We start from the raw sequence: 14,913 nt of genomic DNA, 5'->3' as shown, positions 1-14,913 counted from the left end.
ACCCCGGGCCTAGGCTAGGCAAAGGTCTAAGGCGCCGTACCCCTAATCCCAACAGCTTTCCAGCAGGGGCCAGTCACCAGCATTCGTCAATTACTCTTTCGTTTGACCGTTTATGAGGGTGCACCGTGCCAGGAGGCAATGCAATACCTGGTCGATGCGTGGAGTGGACGGAGCAAGCCCCTCTTCCGACTCCCAGGCCTAAAAATCCATTTAATATATGGTCCTCGGGTAGAGGACGTATCAGATATTAAACTGATAAGAACAGATACTACACTTGATCTTAGCCAAAAGGCCGAGAAGCGATAACCTGAAATAGGCGCCGGGCCACGGGCCCTACCTTTTGAGGGTCCGGACTAGTGGACGGCGCTGACCGGCCGCCTTCACGCCCACACACCTTCTGTCATTCCACCAGCAAAAGAGCAGCTTTGCAAAGACAAAGCCTTCAAAAAATAAGTTGAACTTGTCAACGTTCCTCTCCACGGAAATCTTTAGTAAAAGGCGAAAGATTTGTACGTGAATGAAGAGAAACTCCAGCCCTGCTCGCCGGTCGCCCAGGCCTCCGTAGGCCACCGGCCGCTCAAGGAAGAGGGCTCGAGGTAGAGCGACGAAAACCTGCAGCAAAAGCGCCCTTGGGTCGTCGGGTGGGTGACGAGGCAGCACAGCCTTTGCCTGGAGAAACACAGGGTGGGGGAAAATTAAGTCTTTCGCCTTTTTTTTTTTTTTTTTTTTTTTTTTAAGTAAAATGGAGGGAAAATGAAAAAGCGGGAAAAGCGGGACTTTCTAGCGCAAAAGGACCGAGGAAACCCCGGGCCTAGGCTAGGCAAAGGTCTAAGGCGCCGTACCCCTAATCCCAACAGCTTTCCAGCAGGGGCCAGTCACCAGCATTCGTCAATTACTCTTTCGTTTGACCGTTTATGAGGGTGCACCGTCCCTGGAGGCAATGCAATACCTGGTCGATGCGTGGAGTGGACGGAGCAAGCCCCTCTTCCGACTCCCAGGCCTAAAAATCCATTTAATATATGGTCCTCGGGTAGAGGACGTATCAGATATTAAACTGATAAGAACAGATTTTTTTTATTTTTTTATTTTTTTATTAGAAAAACAATTCACATTTCCATAATATTTACATCTCACAATTTCCAAAAACCTTGAAGCAAAGTTCATACAATAAAACAATATTTCATTTTGATTACATTTTTCTTTCTAAATGACTCCCAGCTTGTTCTGTTGCGTTATCTTAACATTAATCCATTACAGGCAACCAAAAACAATACATAACAGAAAACATTCGCCTTTTGTTTAAATGCTTTTTCTTATTTTTACAGTGTTTTATTTTTCCTTCATATTTCCTCTCGTTCTAGCTGTGCTACCTTCCTGTGTCTGGCCAAGAACTCTCTGAAGAGGCCCTCCAGTGTAACTTGTGGCTTCTTTTTTTGTACACATCTGCATCTACTCCTCCACAACACCACCTTAGCCGCTGAGACCACTGCCCACAGAGCTTCTGTTCCCCTAGCTCTCACACCATAAAGAACGAGGCTTCGGTCTATGTCCATCTCATTTTCTCTTTGCCACCATTCTGCAATTCGTTGCCAATAGGTCTTTGCTATAGGGCATGACCACAGTGCATGCTCTATGCTTTCTGTTCCTCCGCAACCCACCGGGCACTGTGATGTTCTGCTTCGCCCATGCCTGTGCAGTCTTTCTCTTACTGGTAATCTTTTTAGTGCCGCAAGCCAGTGCAGATCTCTGCTGGCTCCATCTAACCACTTGGGTTGTAGAGCCACCCAGTCAACCTCTCTCGTTGGTTGCTCCAGCGCTAGCTTATTTACATGCTCTTCTTTCCACTGCCTGTACAACTGCCTATGGTCTAAAATGAGCTCATTTGTTGTGCACCACTTGTGCTCCCGGACGAAACTTACTGCCTCTCTGTAGTGTTCAGGGAGATCATCTGACCATGGCTCCATTCCCCTCCAGGGGACCACCTCTCTCAACGGAAAACCAAACCAAAACTTAGCGAACAAAGTTGCTAGGTGTCCCTCTGATCCCTTCACCAACCTTGCTAGGTTTGATTTGTATAAGGATCTTAGTTTGAGGGGCCCACATATTACTCCTCTGCCTCCCTTCGCTATCTCTTGATACATTACTCCTCTTGCCACCCACTCACATCCACCTTTCCAGATAAACCTGAAGACCATGCGCTCAAGTCTTCTACTTACCCCATACGGGATCGGGAACGCATAAGCCATGTAGATAAGGCTAGACATTATGTCGCAGTTCACTGCAACGACTCTCCCTGTTAGGGACAAATCCCTCAAGATCCATCTTTCAGTTCTAACCTGTGCCTTGACTAAGGCCTCCTCCCAGTTTTTCCTTGCGCTGCTTTCTTTCCAGAATTTAATCCCCAAAATTCGCATGCCATCCTTACATAAGGGATATTCTCCCGGGACCCTTTCCCTGCCCTGCCATGCGCCCACACACATCACGGCCGACTTATTCTTGTTGATGCGTGCTCCCGTCGCCTTAGTAAACGACTGCGTGATTTCGTACACTGTTTCGAAGTCTGACTCTTCCCCCAAGAACAATGTCGTATCATCCGCGTATGCTGATACCTTGGCCCTCGTCCCCTTGCCCCCTGGAATGTGGAGTCCTCTAAGCCTGGCCTCTGCTCTGAAACGGGCTATTAGTGGTTCCAGATATAAGACGTATAGCAGCGGGGACAATGGGCACCCCTGCCTTACCCCTCCTACCTGTCCTACTTGTTTGGAGTAGTAGCCATTTACTCCAATCCTACTTGCCGCTCCCTCGTACAACAAGCGCACTAATGCGATGTATGCCTGCCCGAAACCCATCCTCTCCATTGTAGCGAACAAATACTTATGGCTGACTCGATCAAATGCTTTTTCCTGGTCTATGCCAAGGAGTGCCAGGGGCACCTTTCGCTGCTGGGCCCACGCAATTGCGTCCCTTATCAGTGCTATATTCATTGCACTCGACCGTCCTGGCACTCCACTCGTCTGGTCCGGATGGATTACTCTGGCCATCACCCCCCTCATCCGCCTAGCTAGGACCTTTGCCAGGATTTTATAGTCTGTCGTTAGATTTGTGATCGGTCTCCAGTTAGCTAAGTCCGTTCTGTCTCCTTTTTTGTGGATTAGTGTTACATGGCCTGTCCTGAGGGACAGAGGCAATTTCCTATGTCTCTCGGCTTCTGTGTACACTTCTAACAAATCTGGACCAATCTGGGGCCAAAAGGCCTGATACCATTCTTTTGGGAGCCCATCGCCCCCTGGTGCTACCCCTCCCTTTAGTGAGCGCATGGCCCTCTCCACTTCTTCCAAACTAAACTCAATCTCCAACTCTTGCCTTTCCTTCTTATCAAGTCTTTGCCCTAAAGCCTCCCAAAAGGTCTCAGCTTCCCTCACATTTACCTTCCTTTCTTGGAATAGGTCCTCGTAAAACCTTTCTACTACCTTGAGCATTTCTCCCGTTGTTGTGACGCACACAGCACCCGTCCTCAGTCCTACCATATGTGATTTCTTTTGTCTTTTCTTTACCTTATCAAAGAAGTATTTAGTTGGTTTTTCGTCCTGCTGTAATCTGTACTGTCCCATCTGTACACAATAGCTACGTGCCTTCTCAACAAAGTGATCTTGCATATTTCTACTTGCCTCCTTGATCCCTGCTGTATCTTTTGTGGCCCAAGCTACCTTCAAATCTTTTGACCACTGGGCTACGTCCTTCTTTTCCTTTTTTGCCGTATCCCTTCCCCACTTTTGGCAAAATGAGGCTACTCTAATCTTAAGGTTTTCCCACCACTCACTATAGCTACGGTACAGTACTTTCAGGGCTCTCCAGCCAGCATACATGGTGCGGAATTTTTCACAGAAGGAGCTATCTTTCAGGAACGTTGTATTTAGTCTCCACATTCCAGGTCCCCTTCCCTTTTTTTCTACTTCGACCACTGCCTTCACTAGGCAGTGATCTGTGCTCCAGAACGGGCTGACTTGCACCTGCTCCACTCTTAAGTTCTTTGGCAGAAAGATGTAATCTAGCCGCGACATGTCACCCCTACTGTTTCTCCAGGTTATTTGATCTTCCCCTTGCTTAGCTGCCTTGGCAGCATCCATCAGCCCTGCTTCTGTTACAACTCGGTCCAGCTCTTTTTCTCTTTTTAAATTTACGTTAAAATCTCCTCCCATCCATACTTGCCTGTTTGTGTACTTTAAGGGTTCCAGTGCCTGGAAAAACCCCGCTTTTTCTCCAGCCACCGCTGGCGCGTACACACATATGGCTCTAAATTGCAGTCCCCTCCATTCTCCATCCACCATCAAAATCCTCCCTGGCACCACTGTTATCACTTCACTCACCTCAAACTCCTGTGTCCCAAACACTATTCCCACTCCATCCCCTTTTCCCTCTCCTGCCCCCCATGCCGCCGGTCCCCTTTCCCAGCCTTCTGAGAAGCGAGTCTCATCTTGGCCTGGGCGTAGATGGCACTCCTGGACAAACAAGACATCAAAAGGTATTGTTTCTAAGGTCTTAAATATCGCTGCTCTTCTGATACCCTGCCTCATCCCTCTCACATTCAAGGTTGCTATTTTTAACTTTGTTAGCATTTTGCTTTAATCTAATTTACCTTTACTTTTCTCTTACCTTTTCCATCACCCTTTCCCCTCCCCTTTTTCCCATACTCCCCTGAAGTTCACATAATTTCCTGTTCATCAGTCTCTGCTATTGTCCATCTCTCCAGTCTCCCCTCTGTGTGCATGTCCTCCTCCCCCTCCTTTCTCCATGATGCATCGCTGACCTCACCTATGGTGCGCTTTTCTTCTGTGTCTTCTGCTTTCCTTTCCTTGTGTCGTCCTTGTTCTCCCTCGTTGTCTGATCCTCCAGCAGCTCCCTCCATTCCTCTCCGGCTTCTCTTTGCTTTTCTTTTCTCTGCTTTGGTCCCTGGGTGTCTGTCTTTCTCCTGCTGTTCCATCTGTTCTGCCCGGTCTTCATCCTCAGGTGTTTTTCCCAAGGCTTGGGTGACTTCTCCAGAGACCGCCTCTCCCTCTGTCTCCGACAAGTCGCCCCATTCACTTACTATTTGCTGCACTGCTTCAAGTATATTCTCCTCTTCTTCATCAGTACATGTTTTCTCCAGTTCTCTCTGCTTTTGGTTTCTCCTTTCAGCTTCTTCCTGTCTTCCCCCCTGTTCTTTGCTCTCTGACTGCTCCTTCACTACTACTGCCTCCATCTCCTCCATTTGTAGGTCCTGCGAGAAAAGGCTAGCAAAGGTGTTTTTCCTTGCTGGGCAGCTACGATAGAGGTGTGCCTCGCTGCCGCATAAACTGCACGTCTTCTTCTCTGATCTCCAACCGTACTGAATTTCTGAGCCGCGCCACCCTGGCCGGCCTTTCGCGTTCGTCTCCCAGCATCTTCACTTGATCTTAGCCAAAAGGCCGAGAAGCGATAACCTGAAATAGGCGCCGGGCCACGGGCCCTACCTTTTGAGGGTCCGGACTAGTGGACGGCGCTGACCGGCCGCCTTCACGCCCACACACCTTCTGTCATTCCACCAGCAAAAGAGCAGCTTTGCAAAGACAAAGCCTTCAAAAAATAAGTTGAACTTGTCAACGTTCCTCTCCACGGAAATCTTTAGTAAAAGGCGAAAGATTTGTACGTGAATGAAGAGAAACTCCAGCCCTGCTCGCCGGTCGCCCAGGCCTCCGTAGGCCACCGGCCGCTCAAGGAAGAGGGCTCGAGGTAGAGCGACGAAAACCTGCAGCAAAAGCGCCCTTGGGTCGTCGGGTGGGTGACGAGGCAGCACAGCCTTTGCCTGGAGAAACACAGGGTGGGGGAAAATTAAGTATTTCGCCTTTTTTTTTTTTTTTTTTTTTAAGTAAAATGGAGGGAAAATGAAAAAGCGGGAAAAGCGGGACTTTCTAGCGCAAAAGGACCGAGGAAACCCCGGGCCTAGGCTAGGCAAAGGTCTAAGGCGCCGTACCCCTAATCCCAACAGCTTTCCAGCAGGGGCCAGTCACCAGCATTCGTCAATTACTCTTTCGTTTGACCGTTTATGAGGGTGCACCGTGCCAGGAGACAATGCAATACCTGGTCGATGCGTGGAGTGGACGGAGCAAGCCCCTCTTCCGACTCCCAGGCCTAAAAATCCATTTAATATATGGTCCTCGGGTAGAGGACGTATCAGATATTAAACTGATAAGAACAGATACTACACTTGATCTTAGCCAAAAGGCCGAGAAGCGATAACCTGAAATAGGCGCCGGGCCACGGGCCCTACCTTTTGAGGGTCCGGACTAGTGGACGGCGCTGACCGGCCGCCTTCACGCCCACACACCTTCTGTCATTCCACCAGCAAAAGAGCAGCTTTGCAAAAACAAAGCCTTCAAAAAATAAGTTGAACTTGTCAACGTTCCTCTCCACGGAAATCTTTAGTAAAAGGCGAAAGATTTGTACGTGAATGAAGAGAAACTCCAGCCCTGCTCGCCGGTCGCCCAGGCCTCCGTAGGCCACCGGCCGCTCAAGGAAGAGGGCTCGAGGTAGAGCGACGAAAACCTGCAGCAAAAGCGCCCTTGGGTCGTCGGGTGGGTGACGAGGCAGCACAGCCTTTGCCTGGAGAAACACAGGGTGGGGGAAAATTAAGTCTTTCGCCTTTTTTTTTTTTTTTTAAGTAAAATGGAGGGAAAATGAAAAAGCGGGAAAAGCGGGACTTTCTAGCGCAAAAGGACCGAGGAAACCCCGGGCCTAGGCTAGGCAAAGGTCTAAGGCGCCGTACCCCTAATCCCAACAGCTTTCCAGCAGGGGCCAGTCACCAGCATTCGTCAATTACTCTTTCGTTTGACCGTTTATGAGGGTGCACCGTGCCAGGAGGCAATGCAATACCTGGTCGATGCGTGGAGTGGACGGAGCAAGCCCCTCTTCCGACTCCCAGGCCTAAAAATCCATTTAATATATGGTCCTCGGGTAGAGGACGTATCAGATATTAAACTGATAAGAACAGATTTTTTTTTTTTTTTTTTTTACAAAAGTTTATTTACACACATTTTCACACATTACAAACTATTTACAGAACTTTCATTTTCATTTCTTTTTCAACACCACTATAACATTCATTTTAATCATCATATCTTTTTCATACACATGTCCCATAATCTCCCCCACTTTTCCTTCCCTTTTTCCCACCCCAAGTCCATTTCATCTTCTTTCATTCTTGTCTTAATTTCCCATTCGACTTTCTTGACTATCCCCATCACTCCCTTTCCCTTCCCTCCCTTCACCTCCACCTGTCTGTCCTCCCATATCCCTCTCTTAACCAGGCTTATTGTTAGCCATAGCATGAATCTGCTTCTTCCCTTCCCCATTCCTCCTAACCCTTTGTCTACCGCTTCCCACGTTACTCTAAACCCTTTTCCTATGTTTTCCAACCATGTTCCAACCTTCTGCCATACTTCCCTAGCCACATTACATTCCCAAAACACGTGTATTATCGATTCTTCCCTTCCACACCCCTCTCTCGGACACCTGTTTGTCTTACTAATTCCGTGTCTGTACATGATTTCTTTCACTGGTAGTTTCCTGTGCACTATTTGCCAGTTCATGTCTTTCAACCTGTTTTCCAGCCCCAATGGTTGTATTCTGGTCCACACTGTTCCTGCTTCTATTCTTCTTTTACTTTCCCTTACCCTCCTACTCCTGACTTCCTCATAAAGCCTTTTGTGGTTCGTGCATATGTTTCTGTCTTTCCCCTCTTTATTTACCTTTAGCCATTTGACAGCCTGCCCATAATGCCATGGCAGCTGCTCTGCCCTGGGACCTCTATTATCCCACTCCATGACTCCCCGTGCCTGGTATGCAAAGTATAGTTTTAAAAAATACCACCCTGGGTGTTGTCCCTCTTTTTCTAACTCTGCCATTATTCTTGCCACATAAATGCAGTTCAACTTTAATACTATGTCTAGCACCCCTCTCCCCCCTTCCTCTATTTTCCTGTACATTATCTCCCTTGCTATATATTCATACTTTCCTCCCCACATAAACCGAAATACTTCCCTTTGTACCCACCTCCTTCCACTCACTGGTAGTGGGTAGATGTATGCCAGGTACATCAGAAAGGGAAGTACTTCTGCTTTAATTACCAGACTCTTCCCTATATATGACAATTTCCTCCCGGTCCATAGTCCTAGCTTTTGTTTCATCTTTATTAACCTCTCTCCCCAATTCAACCCTGCTACCCCCTTGTTTTCAAATTTTACCCCTAGAATCTTTATTGGCCCTTCACTGACCTCCAATCCTCCCACCGAATCTTTCCTATCTTTCACTGTCCCAAAATATTTTAACTTGGATTTTTCCCTGTTCAATTTCGCCCCAGACCCAACCCCGAATCTTTCCACTATGTCCAATGTTCTCTCTATATCCCTATCTGTTCTACCCAAAATTGTCAAATCGTCTGCATACTGCGTTATCTTTACCCTATATCCACCTGCTCCCGGCACCAAAACCCCTACTATCTCCCTGTCCTTTCTAATCTTTTCCGCCAGCGGCTCCATATACATTATAAACAGAAGAGGCGACAACGGACACCCCTGTAATATACCCCCCGTTGTCTCAAAACTCCTCCCTAGATACCCGTTCAAACTTACTCTGCTGTACGTCCTCCTGTACATTGTTTTGACCCATCCAATCAGTTTTACTCCCATTCCCATCTTTTCCATTACCCTATACAAAAATTCCCTATCCACCCTGTCGAACGCCTTCGATTGGTCCAAGCTTGCCACCATCAATGGCAGCTTTCGGTCTCCTGACCACGCCACCACGTCTCTGATGAGTTGTAAATTCCACCTCGTGCTTCTACCTTCTATTCCACATGTCTGATCTACATGGATGACATGTGGCAGTGCCTTCCTCAACCTCCTTGCCAATATTTTCGCCATTATTTTGCTATCCACCCCCAACATCGCTAATGGCCTATAGTTATCTAGATTTTCCCTTTCCCCCTTTTTGTATATTGGCGTCACTACCCCTGTCGCCATTGTTCCTTTCATTTCCCCTTCCTCCAGTATTTTGTTAAACACTTCTGTTAAGTCTCCGCTTACCACTTCTTTAAACCTTTTATAAAACTCTCCCGGTATACCATCTATCCCTGGTACCTTACCCTTTTTCATGCTTTTTATTGCCTCCTTCACCTCCTCCTCCCTTATGCTTTTATTTATTTCCTGCTTGATATCGCTAGGCACCTCCTTTTCTAGTCCTTTTATAAATTCCTGTCCTACTTCTACCTCCATTTCCCTCTCCCTAAAATACCTCCTATAATACTCTGTCCCTATCTGCAGCATCTCCTCATTTTGTACTTTTAGCTGTCCCTGCTCATCCCTTATTCCCTCTATTCCTCTCTCTTCTCTCCTTTCTCTAGCTTTCCCTATCCAATAAGTATCTACTCTTTCCCCCCTCTCCCTAAACTCTTGTCCTGCCATTAACATGTACTTCTCTGCTCTATCTTCATATATCTTCCTTATCTGTCCCTGTACTATTTCTACTCTATCTTTGTCTACCTCCTTCCCTTCGTTCTCTTTCTCCTTTTCTTTCGCTAGTTCCCCCCACATTCTCCTTAAGTTCCCCTTTTCCTCCTTTATCCTCTCCCTACTCTTCCATAGCCCCCATTGCTTGATTCTTTCCTTTGCTATCTCCCACCACTCTATAATTCCCTCACATAGTCCCTTTAAGCCCCTAACCCCTTCCCAAAACTCTCTAAATTCCTCTTCTATCCCCTTTTTCTCTAATATTTTTACATTTAATTTCCAGTACCCTGTCCCATATTTTCTTCCCCCCACTTTCACCTCAGCCATCACCAGGTCATGGTCTGAAAAGTTCACACTTCTTGTTTCTCCTGCCACCACTTCTATATTTCTGCTCACGAAAATCCCATCCAACCTACTTTCATCCCCCCTTGTATTCCTCCACGTTGGTCCTGTCATTCTCCTTCCTACCTCCTTCCCTATGTCCATTAGCTTATGTGTTTTTATTATATCTTCCATTATTCCTGCTGCTTCATCTCCTCCTCCCGCCAGATTAATATTAAAGTCCCCCCCCATAACCAAAAAATTACTTGTGGCACCTAATAGCTTGACATCTTCATAAAAAACCCTTTTATCTTTTAGATTTTGTGGTCCGTATATATTTACCACCCTCAACTTTACACCCCCCCAACTTAAATCTACTCCAACCATCCTCCCCACTTCACCACCTATAACTTGTTTTAAGTTCATATCCCATCCCTTAAACAAAATCCCAACTCCACTGGAGTGTACACCTCCTATGGACCACACTGATTTCCCCCTCCCCCAGTCCTTTTGAAATCTTTTAATGTCTTTCAAGTCCTTTAGGTGCGCTTCCTGAATCAAACAAATGTCCAAACTTAAATCTTCTATAAAACTAAAAACCATATTTCTTTTCTTTGTGTTTTTCAATCCTCTGGCATTAAATGTTCCAATTTTTAATGTTCTTACCATTCAGTTTCTTTTTCAGATTTTGCTTCTTTTACCTTTTTACTTAGGCAGTAAAGCATCTTCGTCCATTTCTTCTCTTCTTTCTAATGCTTCATACCTATTCCCCTTCAACGTCCGTGTCCGCCTTACCGGTTCCCCTTCCGTTTCTCCCTCTCTCTCCTCTCCTGGGAATGGTCGTTTTCCCGCTGTCACCACCTCCGAAGGCTCTGTAATGGATTCGAAGATACTATCTGCCCAATGTTTCAACTCTTGTTCTCGCTCCTGCACCTCCATGTCTTCCTGCTGTCTTTCCTTCTGTAGCTCCTCCTCTGTCTGTTGCTGCTGTGCCATCCTCCTGTCTCCAGCAGGTGTCTCTGTCTCTGCTCTCCTCTCCTCCTGTCCTGCCTCCTGTGCTACTGCCAACTGTGCTCCTCCTTCCATTCCCTCCTGTCCTTTGTTCTCGGGTGTCTGCTTTCCCGCTTTTTTTGATGGTTTCACCTCATAAGCTTCTGTTTGGTTCTTTGGACCCGCTTTTTGGGTCTCTTCTCCTTCTTTCTCTTCACCTTCCCTGTCCTCGGTAAAGAGGTCAGCAAAGGTTTTCTTCCTCAAGGGACAATCTTTATACAAATGGTCCTCCTCTCCACACAAGCTACATTTTTTTGGAGCAGTGCACCATGCTGCTTCATGTTCCTGTGACCCACAGAACCGGCATTTCTGGCTGTTACATGCCGCTTTGGTGTGTCCCATTTCCCCACACTTTCTGCACCTTAGCGGCTGTCCCGGGTAAAACAAGAAACCTCGGTGCGGCCCGATTGCAAAATTCCCCGGTGGCTGCACAACCCCTCCAGGGCTAGATGCATCCGGGCGGAACCTCACCTGGTACTTTCTTCGCCCCGTCCAGATGCCGAATATATTTATTATTTTCAGTCCCCCTTCCACTTTTAGGCAATATCTCTTCAGAAATTGCCTAATGTCCTCTTCCTCTACAAAAGGGTTATACATATGGACCGTCACTGGGATGTCTTCCCAAATGTATAATGCTCTTACCCTGAGACCCTCCAACACTGGGTGAAGCTGGTGTCTATCCCAGGCTGCAACAAACTCCAGGCACGTCGTCATGTCCCTGAACGTAACATCCATAAATCCAGCTTTTGTAAAGTCCTGCAGGCACAGAACTGATTGCAGTGGTACTTTGAGCAGTCCTTGAAAAACTTCCTTCACAAGATATTCCAAGCAGAAATCCAAATGACGTTTCTGAGCTACTTCCTGTTGCACTTCCACTCTCAAAGAGTTTTTCAACCGCGCCACCCGGGCCGGCCCTCTCACGTCGCTTTCCGCCATGATAAGTACAGATACTACACTTGATCTTAGCCAAAAGGCCGAGAAGCGATAACCTGAAATAGGCGCCGGGCCACGGGCCCTACCTTTTGAGGGTCTGGACTAGTGGACGGCGCTGACCGGCCGCCTTCACGCCCACACACCTTCTGTCATTCCACCAGCAAAAGAGCAGCTTTGCAAAGACAAAGCCTTCAAAAAATAAGTTGAACTTGTCAACGTTCCTCTCCACGGAAATCTTTAGTAAAAGGCGAAAGATTTGTACGTGAATGAAGAGAAACTCCAGCCCTGCTCGCCGGTCGCCCAGGCCTCCGTAGGCCACCGGCCGCTCAAGGAAGAGGGCTCGAGGTAGAGCGACGAAAACCTGCAGCAAAAGCGCCCTTGGGTCGTCGGGTGGGTGACGAGGCAGCACAGCCTTTGCCTGGAGAAACACAGGGTGGGGGAAAATTAAGTCTTTCGCCTTTTTTTTTTTTTTTTTTTTTAAGTAAAATGGAGGGAAAATGAAAAAGCGGGAAAAGCGGGACTTTCTAGCGCAAAAGGACCAAGGAAACCCCGGGCCTAGGCTAGGCAAAGGTCTAAGGCGCCGTACCCCTAATCCCAACAGCTTTCCAGCAGGGGCCAGTCACCAGCATTCGTCAATTACTCTTTCGTTTGACCGTTTATGAGGGTGCACCGTGCCAGGAGGCAATGCAATACCTGGTCGATGCGTGGAGTGGACGGAGCAAGCCCCTCTTCCGACTCCCAGGCCTAAAAATCCATTTAATATATGGTCCTCGGGTAGAGGACGTATCAGATATTAAACTGATAAGAACAGATACTACACTTGATCTTAGCCAAAAGGCAGAGAAGCGATAACCTGAAATAGGCGCCGGGCCACGGGCCCTACCTTTTGAGGGTCCGGACTAGTGGACGGCGCTGACCGGCCGCCTTCACGCCCACACACCTTCTGTCATTCCACCAGCAAAAGAGCGGCTTTGCAAAAACAAAGCCTTCAAAAAATAAGTTGAACTTGTCAACGTTCCTCTCCACGGAAATCTTTAGTAAAAGGCGAAAGATTTGTACGTGAATGAAGAGAAACTCCAGCCCTGCTCGCCGGTCGCCCAGGCCTCCGTAGGCCACCGGCCGCTCAAGGAAGAGGGCTCGAGGTAGAGCGACGAAAACCTGCAGCAAAAGCGCCCTTGGGTCGTCGGGTGGGTGACGAGGCAGCACAGCCTTTGCCTGGAGAAACACAGGGTGGGGGAAAATTAAGTCTTTCGCCTTTTTTTGTTTTTTTTTTTTTAAGTAAAATGGAGGGAAAATGAAAAAGCGGGAAAAGCGGGACTTTCTAGCGCAAAAGGACCGAGGAAACCCCGGGCCTAGGCTAGGCAAAGGTCTAAGGCGCCGTACCCCTAATCCCAACAGCTTTCCAGCAGGGGCCAGTCACCAGCATTCGTCAATTACTCTTTCGTTTGACCGTTTATGAGGGTGCACCGTGCCAGGAGGCAATGCAATACCTGGTCGATGCGTGGAGTGGACGGAGCAAGCCCCTCTTCCGACTCCCAGGCCTAAAAATCCATTTAATATATGGTCCTCGGGTAGAGGACGTATCAGATATTAAACTGATAAGAACAGATTTTTTTTTCCGAAAAAGTTTTTATTGTCACCATTTTACATTTTAAAACATTTTTCTCTCACAATTTTAAAACACATCTTCACATAAAAAACAATAAAACATACTTTAAACATTTTCTTAAAAGCTTTTGTTTGCCTAAAAAGTCAGTGCAGATAAAAGAACATTAAAAAGCTTCTTTCAGTATGTTAAAAGTTCATCTTGTTTTTAAAAGTGAAGAGTAATATCAGTTTAAAATGTTCGAAAAAAGTCCAATAAAAAGTCCAGGTAAAACAACGCAAGTAAAACACGTTCCTTTGTGCAGAACCGTGGTGAGTCCTCGTCCTCCTTGCACCACCCCGCTCCTCCGTCGAGTCCGGTGTCACGTTCTGCAGCTCAGCGGAGATCCTCACCCTGTGCCCGATGCTCCGTCCTTCTCGTGATCAATTGGCGGTGCATTGACGGGAGCCATCGCCCGTGGTGGTCTGGACCCCCCTGCGTGTGACCCCAGCCCCCTCCTCCGATTGGCGACGCGCAGCGCCTCCTGCCGCGACGATGTTGCCAGCCGCTCCAACGCGTGCAGGGGCACCGTCACTCGCTTCCCCACCAGCAGGTCGCGGGAGGTCCACAAGGCGGCTGTCACGCTGGTAAGGGTGAGCCAGAGTGTAGTGAACTCGGCGGCTGGCAATTTTTCTAAGCCCTGACCCACCCCGTTCACCGCTAGCCGGTAAACTCGCGGGTGGACCTCCCCTGCTGGTAGGCTCGGGCATTGTAGCGGGCCGGTTCTGGCCCACAGGTCCCTCGCCACGCTGCACTCCCAGAGCACATGCCGCACGGTTTCTGGCTCGCCACACCCAAACCGTGGGCACGTGGGATTCGTTGCCATCCCCCGGGAGTGCATCACGGCCCTGGCCGGGAGGATCTCATGAGCCGCCATCCACGTCAGATCTTTTAGTTTGTTCGGGAGGGCGGGGTGAGCCGCGTTCCTCCACACTCTTCTGGCCTCACTCAAAGTGAGGCCTGGGACGGGACTCACTTCTTCCCGGTCCTGCACAACAGAGCGAATGGATTTAGCGTTAGTTAAAATGGTGACATCCTCCTTTTCTAAATCAAACTTCTTTAAAAACTTTCTAATAAAATCATATTCTTTTGACAAATTAAAAGCCACTGGGGTTCTAAGATCAGGTTTTAAAATGCGCAATCTTCTCAAGTACGACCCCATCCAGAATTTCACCATGCTGGCCGTCTTGTTCTCTCTGGATGGGGTCGTCGCATAGGTAATGTGTAGTGCGGTGAATTTGCTGGTTAAAAACAGGTGGGGGTCTGGGAGCCCCTTCCCTCCATTGTCTGGTCCTTTCTTCACCACCTCTCTTCTGAGTCGCTCCCACTTGGACCCCCACAGGAAATAAAAAACCGCTCTCTCCACCTGTAAAATAAAAGGTCTGGGGGGACTAAAAACAGAACACAACAATAAAAGCAAAGGTAAAATCACAGATTTAAATA

The 14,913-nt window shown here is 47.9% G+C and overlaps 10 non-coding genes and 2 pseudogenes across 10 annotated transcripts; all 12 read right to left on the bottom strand.

Annotated features, from left to right (window-relative positions):
- Positions 1-113: 113 nt before the first annotated feature.
- On the bottom strand, positions 114-304 carry LOC134313252 (U2 spliceosomal RNA). The gene has a single exon (XR_010012141.1). It is a non-coding gene; the product is annotated as a U2 spliceosomal RNA (small nuclear RNA).
- A 117-nt stretch (positions 305-421) lies between these two features.
- Positions 422-536, bottom strand: LOC134312715 (U5 spliceosomal RNA). Its single transcript, XR_010011633.1, has one exon. It is a non-coding gene; the product is annotated as a U5 spliceosomal RNA (small nuclear RNA).
- A 379-nt stretch (positions 537-915) lies between these two features.
- LOC134312586 (U2 spliceosomal RNA) lies at positions 916-1,106 on the bottom strand. Its single transcript, XR_010011572.1, has one exon. It is a non-coding gene; the product is annotated as a U2 spliceosomal RNA (small nuclear RNA).
- Positions 1,107-5,573: 4,467 nt separating this feature from the next.
- On the bottom strand, positions 5,574-5,688 carry LOC134312714 (U5 spliceosomal RNA). The gene has a single exon (XR_010011632.1). It is a non-coding gene; the product is annotated as a U5 spliceosomal RNA (small nuclear RNA).
- A 374-nt stretch (positions 5,689-6,062) lies between these two features.
- Positions 6,063-6,253, bottom strand: LOC134313369 (U2 spliceosomal RNA). Its single transcript, XR_010012251.1, has one exon. It is a non-coding gene; the product is annotated as a U2 spliceosomal RNA (small nuclear RNA).
- A 117-nt stretch (positions 6,254-6,370) lies between these two features.
- Positions 6,371-6,485, bottom strand: LOC134312703 (U5 spliceosomal RNA). The gene has a single exon (XR_010011621.1). It is a non-coding gene; the product is annotated as a U5 spliceosomal RNA (small nuclear RNA).
- Positions 6,486-6,854: 369 nt separating this feature from the next.
- On the bottom strand, positions 6,855-7,039 carry LOC134312592 (U2 spliceosomal RNA). Its single transcript, XR_010011576.1, has one exon. It is a non-coding gene; the product is annotated as a U2 spliceosomal RNA (small nuclear RNA).
- Positions 7,040-11,772: 4,733 nt separating this feature from the next.
- LOC134312692 (U2 spliceosomal RNA) lies at positions 11,773-11,878 on the bottom strand (annotated as a pseudogene).
- A 117-nt stretch (positions 11,879-11,995) lies between these two features.
- On the bottom strand, positions 11,996-12,110 carry LOC134312713 (U5 spliceosomal RNA). Its single transcript, XR_010011631.1, has one exon. It is a non-coding gene; the product is annotated as a U5 spliceosomal RNA (small nuclear RNA).
- A 374-nt stretch (positions 12,111-12,484) lies between these two features.
- On the bottom strand, positions 12,485-12,675 carry LOC134313374 (U2 spliceosomal RNA). Its single transcript, XR_010012256.1, has one exon. It is a non-coding gene; the product is annotated as a U2 spliceosomal RNA (small nuclear RNA).
- Positions 12,676-12,792: 117 nt separating this feature from the next.
- Positions 12,793-12,907, bottom strand: LOC134312956 (U5 spliceosomal RNA). Its single transcript, XR_010011867.1, has one exon. It is a non-coding gene; the product is annotated as a U5 spliceosomal RNA (small nuclear RNA).
- Positions 12,908-13,281: 374 nt separating this feature from the next.
- On the bottom strand, positions 13,282-13,456 carry LOC134312577 (U2 spliceosomal RNA; annotated as a pseudogene).
- Positions 13,457-14,913: the final 1,457 nt, after the last annotated feature.

This window comes from Trichomycterus rosablanca, chromosome 4, assembly GCF_030014385.1.
Source record: "Trichomycterus rosablanca isolate fTriRos1 chromosome 4, fTriRos1.hap1, whole genome shotgun sequence".
NCBI lineage: Eukaryota > Metazoa > Chordata > Actinopteri > Siluriformes > Trichomycteridae > Trichomycterus > Trichomycterus rosablanca.
Note: the sequence above shows the minus strand (reverse complement) of the source record. Positions and strands in the feature narration are given on the sequence as shown.